This window comes from Mirounga angustirostris, unplaced genomic scaffold, assembly GCF_029215605.1.
Source record: "Mirounga angustirostris isolate CCGP_5_RB_7025 unplaced genomic scaffold, mMirAng1.0.hap1 SCAF_4, whole genome shotgun sequence".
Classification (NCBI taxonomy): domain Eukaryota; kingdom Metazoa; phylum Chordata; class Mammalia; order Carnivora; family Phocidae; genus Mirounga; species Mirounga angustirostris.
In genome coordinates this window covers 169999831-170017859 of record NW_026991712.1, presented here as the reverse complement: position 1 = coordinate 170017859, position 18029 = coordinate 169999831, and the positions used below count along the sequence as shown (strand labels likewise).

At 44.8% G+C, this 18029-nt stretch overlaps 1 pseudogene; it reads left to right on the top strand.

The window, feature by feature from the left end:
• The first annotated feature begins 824 nt into the window (after nucleotides 1-824).
• LOC123858423 (large ribosomal subunit protein uL11-like) lies at nucleotides 825-1391 on the top strand (annotated as a pseudogene).
• The last annotated feature ends 16638 nt before the right edge of the window (nucleotides 1392-18029 follow it).

The following is an 18029-nucleotide window of genomic DNA, read 5'->3' as shown; positions in this document are numbered from 1 at the left end:
ATTGTTCACACCCTTTTTTTTTTTTTAAGTAAGCTCTGTGCCCAATGTGGGGCTTGAACTCACAACCCTGAGATCAAGAGTCACATGCTCTACTGACTGAGCCAGCCAGGCACCCCTGTGCATACCTTTATTAAAAAATACTTTATGGGGGGTGCCTGGGTGGCTCAGTTGGTTAAGCGTCTGACTCTTGATTTCACTCAGGTCATGATCTCAGGGTTGTGAGATTGAGCCCCGTGTTGGGCTCCACGCTCAGCAGGGAGTCTGATTCTCTCCCTCTCCCTTCCCTTCTCCCTCTTCCTCTACCCTTCCCCCTGCTCGTGCACATGCTGTCTCTCTCTCAAATAAATAAATCTTAATTTTAAAAAAATACTTTAGGGGCGCCTGGGTGGCTCAGTCGTTAAGCGTCTGCCTTCGGCTCAGGTCATGGTCCCAGGGTCCTGGGATCAAGCCCCGCATCGGGCTCCCTGCTCCGCGGGGAGCCTGCTTCTCCCTCTCCCACTCCCCCTGCTTGTGTTCCCTCTCTCGCTGTCTCTCTCTGTCAAATAAATAAATAAAAGCTTAAAAAAAAAATTTATAAAAAAAATACTTTATGGGGCACCTGGGTGGCTCAGTTGGTTAAGCGACTGCCTTCGGCTCAGGTCATGATCCTGGAGTCCCTGGATCGAGTCCCGCATCGGGCTCCCTGCTCGGCAGGGAGTCTGCTTCTCCCTCTGACCCTCCCAACCCTCCCCCCTCTCATGTGCTCTCTCTCTCAGTCTCTCTCTCTCAAATAAATAAATAAAATCTTTTAAAAAAAAATACTTTATGGCTTTTTTTGGCTTTCAGCTCAGAGGAGGTGAAGGTGCAACTGTCTTCGGTGGTCCCGAATCCAGGTTCATCCGACACCAGCTACCTCCACCATGCCACCCAAGTTCAACCCCAATGGGATCAAAGCTGTATACCTGAGGTAAGCCGTTGGGGAAATCAATGCCACATCTGCCCTGGCCCCGAGCCATCTCCCCAGGGTCTATCTCCAGAAAATGTTGGTGATGACATCACCAGGGCAACCAGTGATTGGAAGGGTCTGAGGATTACAGGGAAACTAACCATTCAGAACAGACAGGCCCAGATTGAAGAGATACCTTCAGCCTTGGCCCTAATTATCAAAGCCCTCAAGGAACTGTCAAGGGACAGAAAGAAGAAAAACATTAAGCACAGTGGAAATATCACTTTTGATGAGATTGTCAACATCGCTCAACAGATGCCCCTGGATCTTTAGCCAGAGAGCTCTCTGGAACCATTAAAGAGATCCTGGGACTGTCCAATCTGTGGGTTGCAATGTTGATGGCCACCACCCTCATGACATCATAGATGACATCAATAGTGGTACAGTGGAATGCCCAGCTAGTTAAGAACTACAAAGGAAAATATTTTATTTATTTTTTATTTTTTTTAAAGATTTTATTTATTTATTTATCAGAGAGAGAGAGAGAGAGCACAAGCAGGGGGAGCATCGGGCAGAGGGAGAAGCAGGCTCCCCGCAGAGCAAGGAGCCCGATGCGGGACTCGACCCCAGGACCCTGGGATCATGACCTGAGCCTAAGGCAGACGCTTAACGACTGAGCCACCCAGGCGCCCCAATCATGAATGTTCTTAATGGCATTTAGAATGATGAATCCTTTCCAGAAGGTTTTCAATTTACTTTGCCTAGTCCATCAGAGGAATTGCTATCTAAAGCTATAGCCATATGAGATATAATTTTTTTAATGTATTTCTTAAATAATAAGACTTGAAAGTCAAAATGCCTCCCAGATTCATGAGCTGTAGAATGGACATTGTATTAGCAGGCATGAAAACAACATTAATCTTGATGTACATCTCCGTCAGAGCTCATGGATGACCAGGTGCATTGTCAATGAGCAGTAATATTTTGAAAGGAATCTTTTTTTCTGAGCAGTAGGTCTCAATAGTGGGCTTAAAATATTCAGTAAACCAGGTTGTAAGCAGATGTGCCGACATCCAGGCTTTGTTGTCCCATTGATAGACCACAGGCAGAGTAGATTTAGTATAATTCTTAAGGACCCTAGGATCTTCAGAATAGTAAATGAGCATTGGCTTCAACCTAAAGTCACCAGCTGCATTAGCCCCTAACAAGAGAGTCAGCCTGTCCTCTGAATCTTTGAAGCTAGGCATTGACTTCTCCTCTCCAGCTATGAAAGTCCTGGATGGCATCTTCTTCCAATCGAAGGCTGCTTCATCTACATTGAAAATCTGTTGCTTAGTGTAGCCACCTTCATCACTGATCTGAGCCAGATCTTCTGGAGAACTTGCTGCAGCTTCTACATCACCATATGCTGCTTCAGCTTCACCTTGCACTTGTGTTTTATGGAGATGGCTTCTTTCCTTAAACCTCATGAACCAACCTCTGCTAGCTTCAGACTTCTTCTGCAGCTTCCTCCCTTCTTTCAGACTTCATAGTAATGAAGAGAGTTCGGGCCTTGATCTGGATTAGGTTTTGGCTTCACCAGGAGTAGATTTACAGCTGGTTTGATCTCCTATCCAGACCACTCAAACTTTCTCTATGTCAGCAATAAGGCTGTTTCACTTTCTTATCATTTGTGTGTTCACTGGAACACACTTTTAATTTCCATCAAGAACTTTTCCTTTGCATTCACAACCTGGCTAACTGGCACAAGAGACCTAGCTCATGGCCTATCTTGGCTTTCGATGTGCCTTCTTCACTAAGCTTAAACATTTCTAGCTTTTTATTAAAGTGAAAGACGTGCGACTCCCTTTCATTTTAACACTTAGAGGTCATTGTAGAGTTATTAATTGGCCTGATTTCAATATTGTTGTATCTCAGGGACTAGGGGGCCTGAGGAGAGGGGGAGAGATGGGAGAACAACTGGTCGGTGGACCAGTCGGAACACACATATATAAGTCTCTTGTCCTATATGGGTGCGGTTCATGTCACCCCAAAACAGTTACACTAGTAACATCAAAGATCACTGATCACAGACCACTGTAACAAATACAATAATAATGAAGAAGTTTGAAATATTATAAGAATTACCAAAATGTGGCACAGAGGGGTGCTTGGGTGGCTCAGTCTTTTAAGCATCTGCCTTTGGCTCAGGTCTTGATCCTGGGATCCTGGGGTCCTGGGATTGAGCCCCACATCAGGCTCCCTGCTCAGCAGGGAGTCTGCTTCTCCCTCTCCCTCTGCCCTTCACCCCCACTCATGCTCTCTCTCTCAAATAAATAAATAAAATCTTTTTAAAAATGCGGCACAGAGACATGAAGCGAGCAAATGCTGTTGGAAAAATGGCGCCAATAAACTTGCTCAATGCCGGACTGCCACAAACCTTCAATTTGTAAAAAAAATGCAGCATCTATAAAGCACAACAAAATGAGGCCGGCCTGCACCTGCCTGGTAAGTTATTTGAAGGATTAAATGGCTGGCGTATGTCAATCTAGGTTCCTGGCAATAGTTAATGCTCAGTAACTGTTCATTTCTTTCTTTCCTTTATTATGTAATATCACTGCCCTGCAAGTCCCTTTTTTCCAATCTCCCCTTCACTCGCTCCTTTCCAACCATACTTAGCCTCTTTGGTATTTCTCCGACTCTCTGCCTCAGGGCCTTAAGCATTTGCTGTCCCTTCTGCCTGGAACACTCCTCCCCAGATATCCACTCAGCTCCCTCCCTCACATCCCTCAAGCCTTCCCACAAGCTCCCTTCTGCACGTGGCCTACTGCCTGATAACCCTATTTAGTAGTGATGTTTCCCCTGTCCAGCCACCACCACTAACCACCCAGTCCCAGCCCTTTCTCAGCTCCTTTTTTTCCCCCCATAGCACTTTTCACCTTCTCACATAGGGTAAAATTTACCTATCTACTACATTTATTGTTTACAGCCATTTCCTGCATAGGATGTAAGTAAGATCCAGGAGGGCAGAAGAACCCTCATGAGTGAATGAATGAATGAATGAATGACAGGATATATTATTTGTATGTGAGAAAATCAAGGCTCCAAGAGGAGAGCTGCTTGCGTCCACCAAACTAGGGAGAAGAGCAGTTAGATGTGGATCCAAGTCTGTCTGACTCTGAAGCCTAAGTTTTTCCCCATTTCTAGGTTGATAAACAGAATTAAAAAAAAAAAAAAAAATTTTTTTTTTTTTTTTAGTTGCCCACACCCTGGGTAACTAGAAGAGAGTTAGGAGGATGGTCAGGAGTTAGAATTTGGGATTCAGCAAGGGGACTTTTAAGCTAAGATCATAATTCCCTTAATAAACATTTAGTCCCTACTATGTGCAAGTCCATGTGCTTCCTGCAATGGGAGCTCGATGATGAACCTGATAAACACCCATCCGTGTACTTGATACTCACATCCACTCACTGCCTGGACATCCCATGGGCACTTCCATCTCCAGGTACAAAACGCAGCCCCCCATCTTTCCCCCAAACTTGCTGCCACTCCATATGTTCCACATCCAGATGGCTTGGCCCTGCTGGAGAGGTTAAAATTTAGCAGGCCGGAGGGGAAGAGCTCAGGGTTGGAATTTTTATTAAGTGCCTTTGGGAGGTTTTGAAGCAGATGGTTCTGGGTCCTCACTTTGGAAAACTCTGGTCTGATCTATTAAAGTAAACTTTGGGGGTGACTGGGTGGCTCAGTCGGTTAAGTGTCTGGCTCTTAATTTTGGCTCAGGTCATGATCTCAGGGGTTGTGAGCTTAAGCCCTGGGCAGGGCTCTGCCTCTCTCCCTCTCTCTCTGTCCCTCCCCCCACACTTTCTCTCCCTCCTCCACCCCCAAAATGTAAACTTTGTATCACTCCCACCTCCAGCTGGCTATATACAAGTGGGACACACACAGCTTTCAGGGAGAACTTTCTGAGCCATGATCATCCTCTGTTTAGACAGCTGCATACCCCATTCTCCGCAGAGCACACAAGGTACTCTTCAGGCCCACAACTATCTCCCCCAATTATTTATAAGACAATTTGAAAGTATAAAGAGAACATAACAGGGCGCCTGGGTGGCTCAGTTGGTTAAGCAGCTGCCTTCGGCTCAGGTCATGATCCTGGGGTCCTGGGATCGAGCCCCACGTCCGGCTCCCTACTCGGCAGAGAGCCTGCTTCTCCCTCTCCCTCTGCCTACTTGTGCTCTCCCTGTCAAATAAATAAATAAAATCTTAAAAAAAAAAAAAGATAAAAAACACCAAAGTTTTCCCTTCTGAATTATCAGCTGTTATAGTTTCTTGTATTTGCTTTTAACATTTATTTGTTGGTGATGGGTTTTTTTACAGATATATGTACTGTTTTATCAAATCTTAAAAAGTCTCTTTGAGGGACGCCTGGGTGGCTCAGTTGGTTAAGCGGCTGCCTTCGGCCCAGGTCATGATCCCAGGGTCCTGGGATCAAGTCCCACATCGGGCTCCTTGCTCAGCAGGGAGCCTGCCTCTCCCTCTCTCTCCCTCTGCTTGTGCTCTCTCTGTCAAACAAATAAAATCTTAAAAAAAAAAAAAAAAAAGTCTCTTTGACCCTGCATTGGCATCAACCTCTATCATGGATGTAATGTATGGCAACTTCTATCAATGACAGGCAACTTCTATCATAAGTGTAATGTATTATTTTGACACTTTAACAAACATCTCCTCACTATGCACGCCCTCCAGCTACTGCCAAAACCTGGGAGAACCGTCTGGACTGCCCACACCACCTCTCTTCCCCTTCTCCAAAATCTGGTCCAGTTAGGTTTTCACCCCCATATGCTGTACCTAAACCTTCTTTTTTTTTTTTTTAAGATTTTATTTATTTATTTGACAAAGAGACACAGCGAGAGAGGGAACACAAGCAGGGGGAGTGGGAGAGGGAGAAGCAGGCTTCCTGCTGAGCAGGGAGCCCGATGCGGGGCTCGATCCCAGGACCCTGAGATCATGACCTGAGCCAAAGGCAGATGGAACGACTGAGCCACCCAGGCGCCCCTGTACCTAAACCTTCTTGTCAATGTCACTAATGGCCTCTGTTGGAGAGGAAAAGTCTCTTCCTCTACCCATCGTAGGGTCCCCAGCTGGGGCCCCATAAAGGAGACTGGCCAAAGACGATTAACAAGGGAAAAGCAAACAGAAGTTCGTGAACACGTGTATCGTGTACCCACAGATGAGGGACTCACAGGTTTAGTTAGAACTTGGGCTTTTATATTATCTTAGCAAAGGAACAATACATTTTTAGGGAAGTGACAAGACAAAGGAAAAGAACCTGTCTCCAGGGGCAGCGAACTGTGGGAAGGCAACCCCGCAGCAAGCTCCCTGCGCAATAGGGAGCCTGCTTCTCCCTCTCCCTCTGCTCCTGCTCTCTCTCAAATAAATAAATAAAGTATTAAAAAAAGAAAGAAAGAAAAGAAAAAAAGAAACTCTGCTCTCTCCCGGTTTTTCCCCTGGTCTTCCTCCACTCGCTGGCTGTTCCTTCTCAGCCTCCTGTCGCCGAATCCTCCCCTTCTTGGCTGCCTTCTCCTCAGCTTCTCGCACAGTCTCTGCATACTGAGGACCCAGGGTTTGGTTCTCACCTTTGCTGCTCTGTATCTAAACTCACTTCTCTGGTGATGTGACCCTTTCTTGTGCTTCAAAGAACATCTATTTGCAGACCATACACAGATTTTTTATCTCCTCTCCTCTGTACTCCAGACTACTGTGTCCAGATGAGCACTGTGCACGACTCCCTGCTTGTCCAACAGAAAACTCAAACTCAGCACGTCCAAAAGGGAGCTCCGGGCCTCCCCACCCCCGCCCTACCCCATCCCCAAACCCGATTTTGCACTGTCTTCCCCATCCAGGAAACAGCCACTCCATCTTCCCACTTACTCAGGCCAAAAACCTGAGTCACCCTAGACTCCTTTCTTTCTTTCCTGTCCATCCTCAACAAATACTGCCAATTGGATCTGCAAAATACGTCCAGGACCCAACCACTTCACACCTCCACCGTGACCACTCTGGTCCAAGCCACCGCCATTTCTTGTCCAGGTTATTACAAAAGCCTCTGAGCAGTCTCATCTGAACAAAGCAGCCAGAGGGAGCCCTCTAAAGCCTAAGTCAGATGCTGACACCCCCTGCTCAGACCCCTCCAAGGTCCTCCTTATAACTTCTAAGCCCCCCCCAATGTAGCCCCCACATCTCTCTGGCCTCACCTCTGACCTTTTCCCCTTCTTCCCTCTGCTTTAGCCACCCTGGCTTCCTTGCTATTTATTTTTCAAATACTCCAGGTTTACTGCTTCCTCAGAGCCTTTGACTTTGCTGTTCCCTCTGCCAGAAATGCAGTCACCCCCAGATAGCTGCATGGTTTTCTCCTTCCTTGGGAATTTTTGCTCAGATGTTATCTCTCAGTGAGGCCTTTCCTGAATGCTGCATCCTCTCCTTAAAATGTAATACCCCCACCCCCTTCTTCCTCTTTCCTCCTCTTTATTATTTTTCTCCACAGCTCTTTCACTGGCTACACACTGCATACATTACACATTTGTACGGCCTGTCTTGCCGTCGCTAGAATGTAAGCTCCGTGACAGCCCAGATTCAAGGCAGAGAGCGTACAAGTTAGTAGGACAGACTTGGAGCCAGGCCTCCTGGATGTGAATGACCTCACTACCATGGTCTAGTCATGTGACCCTAGGCAAGGTCACTTCACTGCGCTGCACTGTAAGATGTGAGTAAGAGGGCGCCTGGGTGGCTCAGTTGGTTAAGCGACTGCCTTCGGCTCAGGTCATGATCCTGGAGTCCCGGGATCGGGTCCCGCATCGGGTCCCGCATCGGGCTCCCTGCTCAGCGGGGAGTCTGCTTCTCCCTCTGACCCTCCTCCCTCTCATGCTCTCTGTCTCTCATTCTCTCTCTCGCAAATAAATAAATAAATAAATAAATCTTAAAAAAAAAAAAGATGTGAGTAATACTAGAACCTATGTCATAAGGTTACTATGAGGATTCAATGAGCTAATGCATGTAAAGTACTTAGAATTATACCTGCTCTGTAGTAAATGCTGCATAAGTGTTTGCTATGATTCTTATTATTAATTATTATTATTACAGAGTGCTTGGCTCACAGCAAGTCCTATATAATTGTCAGCTATTATTGTTCACTGCTGTATCCTCAGAACTGAAAATTGCACTTGGCACGTAATAAGGCACTCATGAAAGTTCTATTAGATGAATGAATTAGGATACATGTAAACATAAACAATATATGATGGGGCGCCTGGGTGGCTTAGTTGGTTAAAGCCTCTGCCTTTGGCTTGGGTCATGATCCTGGAGTCCCAGGATTGAGCCCCCCCCACCTCCCCACTTCCCCGACCCCCGAATCAGACTCCCTGCTCAGCGGGGAGTCTGCTCCTCCCTCTGCCCCTCCCCCCTGCTCATGAGTTTTCTCTCTCTCTCCCTCACAAATAAATAAATAAATAAAATCTTTTTAAAAAAACAATATATGGTGGGGCGCCTGGGTGGCTCAGTTGTTAAGTGTCTGCCTTCAGCTCAGGTCATGATCCCAGGGTCCTGGGATCGAGCCCCGCATCGGGCTCCCTGCTCAGCTGGAAGCCTGCTTCTCCCTCTCCCACTCCCCCTGCTTGTGTTCCCTCTCTCTCTGTCTCTATGTCAAATAAATAAATAAAATCTTAAAAAAAAAAAAAACACAATATATGGTATTTTTTTGTGTCTCTTAAATTTATATCAATGACATCATATCATATTTGTCCTTCTTCCTCTTTACCTTTTCACTCAATATTGTATTTTTAACATCTAGCCATGTTGATATATGTAGATCTTGTTCTTTGCTTTGAACTGCTCTATAGTAAATAGTTCATCATATTAATATATCTCAATTTTTATTTTATTTTTTTTTAAAGATTTTATTTATTTATTTGAGACAGAGAGAATGAGAGACAGAGAGCATGAGAGGGAGGAGGGTCAGAGGGAGAAGCAGACTCCCTGCCGAGCAGGGAGCCTGATGCGGGACTCGATCCCGGGACTCCAGGATTATGACCTGAGCCGAAGGCAGTCGCTTAACCAACTGAGCCACCCAGGCGCCCCTCAATTTTTAAATAAAGATTTATTTATTTATTTTAGAGAAAGAGAGTGAGCATGAGTGGGAGGGGCAGAGGGAGAGGGAGAGAGAATCTCAAGCAGACTCCATGCTGAGCGTGTGTGAAGCCCATTGTGGGGCTCGATCTCATGACCCTGAGATCACAACCTGAGCAGAAACCAAGAGTCAGACACTTAACCAACTGCACCACCCAGGCACCCCAACATATCTCAATTTTTTTTTTTTAAGATTTTATTTACTTACTTGACAGAGAGAGACACAGCGAGAGAGGGAACACAAGTAGGGGGAGTGGGAGAGGGAGAAGCAGGCTTCCTGCTGAGCAGAGAGCCCGCCCGATGCGGGACTCGATTCCAGGACCCTGGGATCACGACCTGAGCCGAAGACAGACACTTAACGACTGAGCCACCCAGGCGCCCCGTCATATCTCAATTTTTAAATGTGTTTCCCTATTGATGGACATTCAAGTTGCTCTAATTTTGTTATTGTGAACAATGTCATATCAACTGCCCTTATACATACCTCTTGATGTACATGCTTAAGAATTCTTCTCCCTATATACTTGAAAATGATTTCCAGATTGTAAGGTTTGTACATTCTCTGCTTTCCTAGACTAAAGACTCATTTTTTTAAATCTCTACACCCTACATGGGGCTCAAACTCACAACCCCGAGATCAAGAGTCACATGCTCTACTGACTGAGCCAGCCAGGTGCCCCTTCCTAAGGTATCTTTTGCTCTCTCACCTGTAAGTATGAGAGAGCTACTTTTCCCATATCTTCTCAATAGTTTGAGTCAGACTTTTTATTCTTTGTTAATTTGATGAGTAGAAAATAATGTCTCAGCATTTTTTAAAAAGGTTTATTTATTTATTTGAGAAAGAAAAAGAGAGAGCAAGAGCGGGAGGGACAGAGGGTAAGAGAGAGAGAACCTCAAGCAGACTGCACCGAGCGCAGAGCCCGACGCAGGGCTCCATCTCACAACCCTGAGATCAGGACCTGAGTCAAAACCAAGAGTTGGAGGCCTAATCAACCGCACCACACAGGCGCCCCTCAGCATTTTTTAAAATAAACTTTTTATTTGGAGTATTTATTATTGGAGTATCTTTAAATCAACAGAAAAGTTGCAAACATAGTCAAGAGAGTTCCCATTTACTCCTCACTCAATTTCCCTTAATGTTAACATTTTACATTACCATGACAGATTTGTCAAAACTAAGAAGCCGGGTGCCTGGGTGGCTCAGTTGGTTAAGCGACTGCCTTCGGCTTGAGTCATGATCCTGGAGTGCCGGGATCGGGTCCCGCATCGGGCTCCCTGCTCGGCGGGGAGTCTGCTTCTCCCTCTCCCACTCCCCGTTTGTGTTCCCTCTCTCGCTGTGTCTTTCTCTGTCAAATAAATAAATAAAATCTTTAAAAAAACAAAAACAAAAACTAAGAAGCCAACATTGGCTTATTACTATTTTTATTTATTTTTTATTTTTTAAAGCAATCTTTATACCCATTGTGGGGCTCAAACTCACAACCCTGAGATCAAGAGTCGCATGCTCTATGGACAGAGCTAGCCAGGTGCCCCAGATTATTACTATTAATTAAACTCTAGATTAATTCAGATTTCACTAATGTCCTTTTTCTGGTCCAAGCTCCCATGTAGGACACTACATTGCATTTAGTCCTCATGTCTCCTTAGTCTCCTCAGGTCTGGGACAGTTTCTTAGTCTTTCCTGTCCCTATGACCTGCATAGTCTTCAGGAGCACTGATCAGATCTTTGGCAGAATGTCCTTAATATGGGTTTATCTGATGTTTTCCTCATGACTAAACGGGGTTACGGGTTTACGAGAAGAATAGCACGGAAGTGAAGTGCTCTTCTCCACACATCCAATCGGGGGCACGTGCTACCCACGTGACTTGTTGCTGGTGACATTATTACCGTTAAGCACCTGATTAATGTGGTGTTTCCAGGTTTCTCCACTGTGAAGTTACTATTTTTCCCCTTGCCACACTCTGTTCTTCGGAAGCGTACCTAATGGTGTGATTCTGCATTTCTCTGCCTTAGGGACTTCCTCTCACAGGATTGCCTGTTCCCGTGTTTTGCCTATGTTTCAACTTCCTTCCTTATCTTTAGTTCTTACTGATTTCTAGGTGTTCTTTATATATGAATTGCAATTATCTTCTTCCAGGGAGCCATTTAGTATTTTAACTCTGTTGACAATGCCTTTGGCCACATATAAGTTCTTTATTTTAACCTAATCATATTTACAAATTATTTCCTTTATTCTTTGTGCTTTTTGAACCACCTTTGGAAACCCAGCTGTGACTCAGCAATCCTCTGATAACCATTGGTTCTCTATTCACGTTGCCCCTTTGCCTTGAATGCCCTTTCTCCCTTTTACTCTCAGGCAAACTACTTATCTTTGCTGCCATAAAACAAATGCAACCTCCTCTGTGGTTATCCCCAATTCTCCCAAGTAAAATTAGTTGGTTGCTCTCTCCACAGTTCTCCCACAACTTATTGCCCATATCTTTATTAAAGCACATATCACACTCCATTCTGTTGCCCTTTGCTCATTTGTGTATCTTCTGTTCCACTCGATTATTGCTCGAGAGGGACCTCATGCAATTCACCTCTGTCGTGCAACCCTAGGCATGATGCAGTCAACGTTTATTGAAGGAATGGATGAGGCTATAGTCTGGATCAGTGATCTTCAGACTTTTCTTTTGTGGCCCCTTAAGAGATTTTTTAAAACTCTGCATCCCTTCTGTATTTGTGAGGATTTCAACAGGAAACAAATGGCACACTCAAATTAAGACAATTCAAGATGGTTATACTATATACAAAGGGGTAACTTAGAAACTGTGGTCAAGGTAGAGAAAATCACAAGGGATGATGCAGGAAGCTGGGATGGGCAGCAGTGCCACCTGAGACCTAGAGGGGCAGTTCCTCTGCTTGAGAGGAGCACTAACTTTCTGTCCAGGGACAGGGTCAGACTGACTAGACCTGCAGAGGTAGGAACCAAGGCAATAGAGACCCTGACCTCACTTTCTTTCTTCCCCCTCTGTCTCCTGCTAAGACTCCCCATTGGCCAAACCCAAGCCAAGGTCAGAAGTCACAGAGCCGGGCAACCCTCTCGGGTCCCCTCCCTCTTTGGGAGCTTTGTACTATCACTTTGCTATCGCTCAATAAACCTTGCTTTGCTGCCCACACACACACACACAAAAAAAGTCACAGAGCTGTTGATGTCCTCCATCCAAGTGTTACAGGATTTCTTCTCCTTTAGTGCCCTTGGGTCTTGGTCCCACTGCTTTGAAGAATGAAGCGGTAGACGAAAGAGTGGTCTATAGCAAAGTGGGCAGTGGGCAGCAAAGCAAAGTTTATTGAGCGATAAAGTTTATTGAATGATAGAGTACATAGCTCCCAAAGAGGGTTGCCACCGGAATTTTTTAAGATTTTTTTTTTGAGAGAGAGAGAGCATGAGAGGGGGAAGGGTCAGAGGGAGAAACAGACTCCCTGCTAAACAGGGAGCCCAATGCGGGATTCAATCCTGGAACTCCAGGATCTGACCTGAGCCAAAGGCAGTCGCTTAACCAACTGAGCCACCCAGGTACCCGCCACCTGAGCTTTTAAGTCTAGGGGGTTTTGTGGGCTTGTTGCCAGGCTGTTTTGATCTGATTAACCCTTCTTGCACCTGTCATCCAATCAGGTTTTTGTCATCTATCTATCACGTGGGAAAAGGTGGAGGGCTCCCTGCAGGGTGGTGTAAAATCCTTTTAAGGGTGGTTTCCGCTTAGGGCAGGAGGGGTGGGGAGGGGGGAACCTTGTCCCTGCCTGCCTTTCTTCCAACTATCCTTTATCATAAGTGAGCCAACTAGGGGAGAAGAAGAGGGGGAGGAGGGGGAGGAATGGATCTGCGGGTCCACAGGCGGGATATCTGGCATTTTTTTTTTTTAAGATTTTATTTATTTGACAGAGACACAGTGAGAAAGGGAACACAAGCAGGGGGAGTGGGAGAGGGAGAAGCAGGCCTCCCGTGGAGCAGGGAGCCCGATGCGGGGCCTCGATCCCAGGACCCTGGCATCATGACCTGAGCTGAAGGCAGACGCTTAACGGCTGAGCCACCCAGGCGCCCCTGGCAGATTTTTTGATTGACAACTAAAATGTTCATCATAAATGTAAATTGTTGCAAAGGATATACTTCCTAGCATATTGTAAATATCAATATTTTAAATAAAACTGTTCCATCATCCACATACTCACTATCATTCATTCCAAGAAAATACCGGAACAAGCTCTACTTTGACAGAAATGCTATATCATTTTTTTTTCTTCTTGAATGTATAGTTATTTACATTTTGCTTCCTTTCACACAGTGTTATCCTAGGGTGATGTATTTTATGCTTGGAAGTCTATTATTGATTACCTAATTCATACTTAAACAGAAATTTATACATAAAATTACAATTTAAAAATTTTTGAAATTTGGGACACCTGGGTGGCTCAGTCGGTTAAATGTCTACCTTTGGCTCAGGTCATGATCTCAGGATCCTGGGATGGAGTCTCGCATCTGGTTCCTTGCTCAGTGGGGAGCCTGCTTCTCCCTCTCCCTCTCCCTCTGTGCTTTCCCTCTGTCTCTCTCTCAAAAAAATTAAAGAAAAATTTTTTTGAAATTTAAATATCACCAGTATTTTTATACGTATTAGTACACAATTGATCAAAGCAAGATAACATTTTTTTTAAGATTTTATTTTATTTTTGTAAATATTTTTATTTATTTATTTGAGGGAGAGAGAGAGAGAGATAGCGAGAGACAGCACAAGAGGGAAGGAGAGGGAGAAGCAGGCTCCCCGAAAGCAGGGAGCCCAACGCAGGCCTTGATCCCCGTGATGAAGGGTAATTGGAAGGCAGGCAGGCAGGGATAAGTTCACACACACACACACCCTTAAGAGGAAACAACCCTTAAAAGGATTTTACACCACCCTGGAAGGAGCCGTCCGGGAGGGTTAATCAGATCAAAACAGCCTGGCAACAAGCCCATAAAAACCCCTAGAGGTAGAAACTCCGGTAGCAACCCTCTTGGGTCCCCTCCCTCCTTGGGAGCTTTCTACTATCAGTTCGTTATTGCTTAATAAACCTTGCTTTGCTGCCCACCACTCTTCATCTGGTCTACCTCTTCATTCTTCAGAGTGGCGTGACCAAGAACCGTGGGCACCGACAGGGAAAAAATCCTGCAACGCCAGGACCCTGGGATCATGACCTGAGCCAAAGGCAGATGCTTAACCGACTGAGCCACCCAGGTGCCCCAAGATTTTAAGTAATCTCTACACCCAACATGGGGCTTGAACTCATGACCCCAAAATCAAGAGTCTCACGCTGGGTCAATAGGTTAAACGTCTGCCTTTGGCTCAGGTCATGATCCCAGGGTCCTCGAATAGAGTCCCGCATCGGGCTCCTTGCTCAGCAGGGAGCCTGCATCTCCCCCTGCCTGCCATTCTCCTTGCTTGTTCTCTCTCTGAGACAAATAAAATCTTAAAAAAGAAAAAAAACCCCACAGGCCCCCAAATGGCATTACTTGGGCCAGGCCAAGTCACCAAACCAGGGTTATCCAATTGCTCTTCAACCTCCCTGAAAAACGTAAATCCTAATCAGTCTGTCAGGAATTTTCTGATAAGCACCAATGAGGTAATCCATGCAGAGGCCTTCTCGGTCTCCCAAAGGAGGCTGAGGTAGTCGGCCTAAGACCCCTTGCCTTTCCCCCTAAGGGAAGACAATCTTGCCTTTTCTTTTGTTTATAACTTTCTACTTGCTAGATGGGATGCTACCCGATTCATGATTGAATTACTCAGTTGAATTTTGTTTCTTAACGTAAGTAATTATTAAGGCAAGAGTAAAATAATACTGAAAATGCATCTCTTATTGGAATAGACATTTGGGTGCTTGGGTGGCTCAGTCAGTTAAGCGTCTGCCTTTAGCTAAGGTCATGATCCCAGAGTCCTGGGATCGAGTCCCGCATCAGAATCCTTGCTCTGTAAGGAGCCTGCTTATCTCCCTCTGCCTGCCACTCCCCCTGCTTGTGCTCTCTCTCTCTAATAAATAAAATCTTAAAAAAAAAAAAAAAGAAACAGAATTTTTGCAATGAGTTTACATATTTCTTTTTTTTTAATTTTTTTTTAAAGATTTTATTTATTTATTTATTTGAGAGAGAGAGAGAGAGAGAGAGAGAAACAGCATGAGAGGGGATAGGGTCAGAGGGAGAAGCAGGCTTCCCGCCGAGCCGGGAGCCCGATGCGGGACTCGATCCCAGGACTCCGGGATCATGACCTGAGCCCAAGGCAGTCGCTTAACCAACTGAGCCACCCAGGCGCCAAGTTCACATATTTCTGGATAAATATTACTTATTGTTGGAATAAGGCTGGGTTCAGCCACAATTTTATATCAATTTTTTATGTCTATAAATAGAATCACTGAGAAACCATGTTACCATAGGTAAGATGAGAATGAAAGGAGCTTTGTTATAGCAATGTCACCTAATTATTTGAATTCCTTCTGAGTTACAAGCCAAAAATCTCATAGTGATCTATCATCAAAAGTTATTTTTAATGACAACAAAATTAGAACCTCCTTCAACTGTATTGAAAGCAAGGAACTAGCAACTGCCCAATTTGCAAAATGCCTTATTATTTAGTCATTAGAATCCTTCACCTTTGGTTGGTGCCCTGAAGGCACAACACCCCACCCCACCCCCCAATGCTGTGGGTAAAAACCTAGGTTGTTGTGTTTTTTTTTTTTTTTTAAGATTTTATTCATTTGAGAGGGGGAGAGAGCATGCACGCAAACAAGGGCGTAAGAGCAGGGACTCAAGAGCAGGGAGAGGGAGAGGCAGACTCCCCGCTGAGCAGGGAGCCTGACTCAAAACTCGATCCCAGGACCCTGAGATCATGACCTGAGCCGAAGGCAGACGCTTAACGACTGAGCCACCCAGGCGCCCCTAAAAACCTGGATTGAATGGCTTTTGTAAAGCATAAGCAGGGGAGATGGGAAAGAAGATGGCCCTGGACTCCAGCATGTGTTCTCCAGATGGATTTTTGGAAAGAGCACAAGTTTGAGGATCTGGACATGGTTCTTGGGAGTATCTGTGTCCATTATCCCTACCCTCAAGGCGCTCCCAATCTAGTAAGGGACGGAAGTTAGCAAATTGCCAAAGTACAGAATCTATGGAGGGGTTGGTGAGTAGTAGTGTTGGAGGTGTTCAGAGTTTACTCTGGCTGTAGCGACCAGGAAAGGCTTCGTGGATGAGGGGGCATGTGAGCTGCTTTTCAGTTTGGTACGGTTCTGACAGAAGAGATAGGAGAGAAGGAATTCTAGATGGAGCGTACCGGATAAACAGAGGCTTAGAAACAAACAACCAAAGGACATGTTTGGGGAATAAGAACAATGTAGTAGAAGCAGAATGTAGGTGTAGGTAAAGTGTAGGAGAAAGGCTGAAGACGCAGAATCAAACTCTCAAGGATAAAATCTGTGTTAAAGATCACATAATCCTGGAGCGTCTGGCTGACTCAGGCAGAAAAGCGTGCAACTCTTGATTTCAGGGTTGTGAGTTTGAGCCCCATGTTGGGTGTGGAGATGACATAAAAATGAACAAGTAAAACTTAAAAAAAGGATCATGTAATCCTGATGAAATCAATTGAAGATGACATAAACAGACGGAAAGATAATCCATGCTCATGTATTGGAAGAACCAATATTGTTAAAATGTCCATACCACCCAAAGCAATCTACAGATTTAATGCAATCCTTACTAAAAAACCAACAACAGGGGCGCCTGGGTGGCTCAGTTGGTTAAGCGACTGCCTTCGGCTCAGGTCATGATCCTGGAGTCCCTGGATCGAGTCCCGCATCGGGCTCCCTGCTCGGCAGGGAGTCTGCTTCTCCCTCTGACCCTCCCCCCTCTCATGTGCTCTCTCTCTCTCATTCTCTCTCTCTCTCTCAAATAAATAAATAAAATCTTTAAAAAAAATAAATTAAAAAAAATAATAAAAAACTGACAACATTTTTCACAGAACTAGAACAAATAATACTAAAAATCGTATGGAACCACCGAAGACCCCAAATAACCAAAGCAATCTTAGAAAGAAGAACAAAGCTGGAGGCATCACAATCCCAACGTGTACTACAAAGCTGTAGTAATCAAAACCTTATGGTTCTCACACAAAAATAGAACCATAGATCATTAAGAACAGAGTAACGAGCCCAGAGATAAACCCACACTTATATGGTCAATTAATCTATGACAAAGGAGGCAAGAATATGCAAAGGGAGAGTCTCTCCAACAAATGGTGCTGGGAAAATTGGACAGCTACATGCACAAGAATGAAATCAGACCACTTTCTTACACTAATCACAAAAATAAACTTAAAATGGATTAAGTTTAAACCATAAAACTCCCAGAAGAAGGGCGCCTGGGTGGCTCAGTCGGTTAAGCGTCTGCCTTCGGCTCAGGTCATGATCCCAGGGTCCTGGGATCGAGTCCCACATCGGGCTCCCTGCTCGGCGGGAGGCCTGCTTCTCCTTCTCCCACTCCCCCTGCTTGTGTTCCTGCTCTCGCTGTGTCTCTCTCTGTCACATAAATAAATAAAATCTTTAAAAAAAAAAAAAAACTCCCAGAAGAAAACATAGACAGTAATTTCTTTGCCATCAGTCATAGAAACATTTTTCTAGATACGTATGTCTCCCGAGGCAAGGGAAACAAAAGCAAAATTAAACTATTGGGACTACACCAAAATAAAAAGCTTTTGCAGAGTGAAGGAAACCATCAACAAAACAAAACGGCAACCTACTGAATGGGAGAAGATATTTGCAAATGATATATCTGACAAAGGCTAATATTCAAAATATAGAAAGAACTTATACAACCCAACACCAAAAAAAAATAATAATCCAATTAAAAATGGGAGGAGGACTGAATAGACATTTTTCTAAAGACATGTGGCC